Source organism: Triticum dicoccoides, chromosome 6A, assembly GCF_002162155.2.
Source record: "Triticum dicoccoides isolate Atlit2015 ecotype Zavitan chromosome 6A, WEW_v2.0, whole genome shotgun sequence".
In the NCBI taxonomy this organism is placed as follows: domain Eukaryota; kingdom Viridiplantae; phylum Streptophyta; class Magnoliopsida; order Poales; family Poaceae; genus Triticum; species Triticum dicoccoides.
This window is the reverse complement of record NC_041390.1, coordinates 573,950,276-573,957,104: the sequence shown is the minus strand read 5'-3', so window position 1 is coordinate 573,957,104 and position 6,829 is coordinate 573,950,276.

Here is a 6,829-nt window from a genome sequence, read left to right as displayed (position 1 = left end):
GTGTTGATCATGTTTTGCACGCGAGAGAGGTTTAGTCAGCGGATCTGCGACATTCAGATCCGTGTGCACTTTGCAAATCTCTATGTCTCCATCTTGAACATTTTCACGGATGGAGTTGAAACGACGCTTGATGTGCCTGGTCTTCTTGTGAAACCTGGGCTCCTTGGCGAGGGCAATAGCTCCAGTGTTGTCACAGAAGAGTTTGATCGGCCCCGACGCATTGGGTATGACTCCTAGGTCGGTGATGAACTCCTTCACCCAAATCGCTTCATGCGCTGCCTCCGAGGCTGCCATGTACTCCGCTTCACACGTAGATCCCGCCACGACGCTCTGCTTGCAGCTGCACCAGCTTACTGCTCCACCATTCAACATATACATGTATCCGGTTTGTGACTTAGAGTCATCCAGATCTGAGTCGAAGCTAGCGTCGACGTAACCCTTTACGACGAGCTCTTCGTCTCCTCCATAAACGAGAAACATGTCCTTCGTCCGTTTCAGGTACTTCAGGATATTCTTGACCGTTGTCCAGTGTTCCTTGCCGGGATTACTTTGGTATCTTGCTACGAAACTTACGGCAAGGTTTACATCGGGTCTGGTACACAGCATGGCATACATAATAGATCCTATGGCTGAAGCATAGGGGATGACACTCATCTCTTCTTTATCTTTTGCCGTGGTCGGTGACTGAGCCGAGCTCAGTCTCACACCTTGTAACATAGGCAAGAACCCCTTCTTGGACTGATCCATTTTAAACCTCTTCAAAATCTTATCAAGGTATGTGCTTTGTGAAAGACCTATGAGGCGTCTCGATCTATCTCTATAGATCTTGATGCCTAATATATAAGCAGCTTCTCCAAGGTCCTTCATTGAAAAACACTTATTCAAGTAGGCCTTAATGCTGTCCAGAAATTCTATATTATTTCCCATCAAGAGTATGTCATCTACATATAATATGAGAAATGCTACAGAGCTCCCACTCACTTTCTTGTAAACGCAGGCTTCTCCATAAGTCTGCATAAACCCAAACGCTTTGATCATCTCATCAAAGCGAATGTTCCAACTCCGAGATGCTTGCACCAGTCCATAAATGGATCGCTGGAGCTTGCATACTTTGTTAGCGTTCCGAGGATCGACAAAACCTTCCGGCTGCATCATATACAGTTCTTCCTTAAGATGTCCGTTAAGGAATGCCGTTTTGGCGTCCATCTGCCATATCTCATAATCATAGTATGCGGCAATTGCTAACATGATTCGGACGGACTTCAGCTTCGCTACGGGAGAGAAAGTCTCGTCGTAGTCAATCCCTTGAACTTGTCGATAACCCTTAGCGACAAGTCGAGCCTTATAAATGGTAACATTACCATCCGCGTCCGTCTTCTTCTTAAAAATCCATTTGTTTTCTATCGCTCGCCGATCATCGGGCAAGTCTGTCAAAGTCCATACTTTGTTTTCATACATGGATTCTATCTCGGATTTCATGGCTTCAAGCCATTTGTTGGAACCCGGGCCCGCCATCGCTTCTTCATAGTTTGAAGGTTCATTGTTGTCTAACAACATGATTTCCAGGACAGGGTTGCCGTACCACTCTGGTGCGGAACGTGTCCTTGTGGACCTACGAAGTTCAGCAGTAACTTGATCCGAAGTACCTTTATCATCATCAATGTTTTCCTCTTCAGTTGGTGTGGGCATCACAGGAACATTTTCCTGAGCTGCACCACTTTCCCGCTCAAGAGGTAGTACTTCATCGAGTTCTACTTTCCTCCCACTTACTTCTTTCGAGAGAAACTCTTTTTCCAGAAAGCATCCGTTCTTGGCAACAAAGATCTTGCCTTCGGATCTTAAGTAGAAGGTATACCCGACAGTTTCCTTAGGGTATCCTATGAATACGCATTTTTCCGACTTGGGTTCGAGCTTTTCAGGTTGAAGTTTCTTGACATAAGCATCGCATCCCCAAACTTTTAGAAACGACAGCTTAGGTTTCTTTCCAAACCATAATTCATACGGTGTCGTCTCAATGGATTTAGACGGTGCCCTATTTAAAGTGAATGTAGCTGTCTCTAGAGCGTATCCCCAAAATGATAGCGGTAAATCGGTAAGAGACATCATAGACCGCACCATATCCAATAGGGTGCGATTACGACGTTCGGATACACCGTTTCGCTGAGGTGTTCCAGGCGGCGTGAGTTGTGAAACGATTCCACATTTCCTTAAGTGTGTACCAAATTCGTGACTTAAGTATTCTCCTCCACGATCTGATCGTAAGAATTTTATCTTTCGGTCACGTTGATTCTCTACCTCATTCTGAAATTCCTTGAACTTTTCAAAGGTCTCAGACTTGTGTTTCATTAAGTAGACATACCCATATCAACTTAAGTCATCAGTGAGAGTGAGAACATAACGATATCCTCCGCGAGCCTCAACGCTCATTGGACCGCACACATCGGTATGTATGATTTCCAACAAGTTGGTTGCTGGCTCCATTGTTCCGGAGAACGGAGTCTTGGTCATTTTGCCCAAGAGGCATGGTTCGCACGTGTCAAACGATTCATAATCAAGAGACTCTAAAAGTCCATCGGCATGGAGCTTCTTCATGCGCTTGACACCAATGTGACCAAGGCGGCAGTGCCACAAGTATGTGGGACTATCGTTATCAACTTTAAATCTTTTGGCATCTACACTATGAACATGTGTAATATTACGCTCGAGATTCATTAAGAATAAACCATTGACCATCGGAGCATGACCATAAAACATATCTCTCATATAAATCGAACAACCATTATTCTCAGACTTAAATGAGTAGCCATCTCGTATTAAACGAGATCCAGATACAATGTTCATGCTCAAACTTGGCACTAAATAACAATTATTAAGGTTCAAAACTAATCCCGTAGGTAAATGTAGAGGCAGCGTGCCGACGGCGATCACATCGACTCTGGAACCATTCCCGACGCGCATAGTCACCTCGTCCTTCGCCAGTCTCCGTTTATTCCGCAGCTCCTGCTGTGAGTTACAAATATGAGCAATGGCACCGGTATCAAATACCCAGGAGTTACTACGAGTACTGGTAAGGTACACATCAATCACATGTATATCAAATATACCTTTGGTGTTGCCGGCCTTCTTATCCGCTAAGTATTTGGGGCAGTTCCGCTTCCAGTGACCCTTCCCCTTGCAATAAAAGCACTCAGTCTCAGGCTTGGGTCCATTCTTTGACTTCTTCCCGGTAACTGGCTTACCAGGCGCGGCAACATCTTTGCCGTCCTTCTTGAAGTTCTTCTTACCCTTGCCCTTTTTGAACTTAGTGGTCTTATTGACCATCAACACTTGATGTTCTTTCTTGATTTCAGCCTCTGCTGACTTCAGCATCGAGAACACTTCAGGAATGGTCTTTTCCATCCCCTGCATGTTGTAGTTCATCACAAAGCTCTTGTAGCTTGGTGGGAGCGACTGGAGGATTCTGTCAATGACTGCCTCATCTGGGAGGTTAATGTTCAGCTGGGTCATACGGTTGTGCAACCCAGACATCTTCAGGATGTGCTCACTGACAGAACTGTTTTCCTCCATCTTACAACTGTAGAACTTGTCGGAGACATCATATCTCTCGACCCGGGCATGAGCTTGGAAAACTAGTTTCAGCTCTTCGAACATCTCATATGCTCCGTGATGCTCAAAACGCTTTTGGAGCCCCGGTTCTAAGCTGTAAAGCATGCCGCACTGAACGAGGGAGTAATCATTAGCGTGAGTTTGCCAAGCATTCATAATGTCTTGGTTCTCTGGGACGGGAGCGTCACCTAGCGGTCCTTCTAGGACATATTGTTTCCTGGCAGCTATGAGGATGATCCTCAGGTTCCGGACCCAGCCCGTATAGTTGCTGCCATCATCTTTCAGCTTGGTTTTCTCTAGGAACGCGTTGAAGTTCATGTTGACATGAGCGTTGGCCATTTGATCTACAAGACATATTTGCAAAGGCTTTAGACTAAGTTCATGATAATTAAGTTCTAATCAAATTATGAACTCCCACTCAGATTAGACATCCCTTTAGTCATCTAAGTGTTACACGATCCGAGTCGACTAGCCCATGTCCGATCATCACGTGAGACGGACTAGTCATCGTCGGTGAACATTCTCATGTTGATCGTATCTTCCATACGATTTGTGTTCGACCTTTCGGTCTCCGTGTTCCGAGGCCATGTCTGCACATGCTAGGCTCGTCAAGTTAACCCTAAGTGTTTTCGCTGTGTAAAACTGTCTTACACCCGTTGTATGTGAACGTAAGAATCCATCACACCCGATCATCACGTGGTGCTTAGAAGCGACGAACTGTAGCAACGGTGCACAGTTAGGGGAGAACACTTCTTGAAATTTTATAAGGGATCATCTTATTTACTACCGTCGTCCTAAGTAAACAAGATGCATAAACATAATAAACATCACATGCAATTATATAGTTGTGACATGATATGGCCAATATCATATAGCTCCATTGATCTTCATCTTCGGGGCTCCATGATCATCTTGTCACTGGCTTGACACCATGATCTCCATCATCATGATCTCCATCATCGTGTCTTCATGAAGTTGTCACGCCAACGACTACTTCTACTTCTATGACTAACGTTTAGCAATAAAGTAAAGTAGTTTACATGGCGTTATTCAATGACACGCAGGTCATACAAAAAATAAAGACAACTCCTATGGCTCCTGCCGGTTGTCATACTCATCGACATGCAAGTCGTGAATCCTATTACAAAGAACATGATCTCATACATCACAATTCATCATTCATCACAACTTCTGGCCATATCACATCACATGATCAATCGCTGCAAAAACAAGTTAGACGTCCTCTAATTGTTGTTGCATCTTTTACGTGGCTGCAATTGGGTTCTAGCAAGAACGTTTTCTTACCTACGAATCACCACAACGTGATTTTGTCAACTTCTATTTACCCTTCATAAGGGCCCTGTTCATCGATTCCGCTCCAACTAAAGTGGGATAGACAGACACCCGCCAGCCACCTTATGCAACTAGTGCATGTCAGTCGGTGGAACCGGTCTCACGTAAGCGTACGTGTATGGTTGGTCCGGGCCGCTTCATCCCACAATACCGTTGATCAAGAAAAGACTAGTAGAGGCAAGTAAGATGACAAAATCCACGCCCACAACAAAATTGTGTTCTACTCGTGCAAAGAGAACTACGCATAGACCTAGCTCTGATGCCACTGTTGGGGAACGTTGCAGAAAATTAAAATTTTTCCTACGGTTTCACCAAGATCCATCTATGAGTTCATCTAAGCAACGAGTCAAGGGAGAGAGTTTGCATCTACATACCACTTGTAGATCGCGTGCGGAAGCTTGCAAGGTGATGATGTAGTCGTACTCGACGTGATTCGAATCACCGATGACCAAGTGCTGAACGGACAGCACCTCCGCGTTCAACACACGTACGGGACGGGAGACGTCTCCTCCTTCTTGATCCAGCAAGGGGGAAGGAGAGGTTGAGGAAGACAGCTCCACCGGCAGCATGACGGCGTGGTGATGGTGGAGAGGCAGTACTCCGACAGGGCTTCGCCAAGCACACAACGGAGGAGGAGAGGTGTTGGGGAGGGGAGGGCTGCGCCTTGGAGGGTGGTGCGGCTGCCCTCCCCTCACCCCTCTATTTATAGGGGGAAGGGAGAAGGGGGCCGGCCCCCTAGAACCCATCTAGGGGGGGTGCGGCGGCCAAGGGGAGAGGGGGAGAGGGTGGCTTGCCCCCCAAGCCAAGGGGGCGCCCCCTCTAGGGTTCCCCCTCAACCCTAGGCGCATGGGCCCAAGGGAGGGGGTGCGGCCAGCCCACCAGGGGCTGGCTCCCTGCCCCACGCAGCCCATGTGGCCCCCCGGGAGGGGTGGCCCCTCCCGGTGGACCCCCGGAACCCTTCCGGTGGCCCCGGTACAATACCGGTATGACCCCGAAACTTCCCGGTGTCCGTTTGACAACTTCCCATATATAAATCTTTACCTCCGGACCATTCCGGATCTCCTCGTGACGTCCAGGATCCCATCCGGGACTCCGAACAACATTCGGTAGTCACATACTAGTCTACCTAATAACCCTAGCGTCACCGAACCTTAAGTGTGTAGACCCTACGGGTTCGGGAGACATGCAGACATGACCGAGACGCTCTCAGTCAATAACCAACAGCGGGATCTGGATACCCATGATGGCTCCCACATGCTCCTCGATGTTGTCATCGGATGAACCACTATGTCGAGGATTCGATCAAACCCTGTATGCAATTCCCTTTGTCAATCGGTACGTTACTTGCCCGAGACTCGATCGTCGGTATCCCAATACCTTGTTCAGTCTCGTTACCGGCAAGTCACTTTACTCGTGCCGTAATGCATGATCCCGTGTCCAACACCTTGGTCACATTGAGCTCATAATGATGATGCATTACCGAGTGGGCCCAGAGATACCTCTCCGTCATACGGAGTGACAAATCCCAGTCTCGATCCGTGTCAACCCAACAGATACTTTCGGAGATACCTGTAATGCACCTTTATAGTCACCCAGTTACATTGTGACGTTTGATACACCCAAGGCACTCTTACGGTATCCGGGAGTTACACGATCTCATGGTCGAAGGAAGAGATACTTGACACTGGCAAAGCTCTAGCAAAACGAACTACACGATCTTTTATGCTATGCTTAGGATTGGGTCTTGTCCATCACATCATTCTCCTAATGATGTGATCCCGTTATCAACGACATCCAATGTCCATAGTCAGGAAACCATGACTATCTGTTGATCACAACGAGCTGGTCAACTAGAGGCTCACCAGGGACA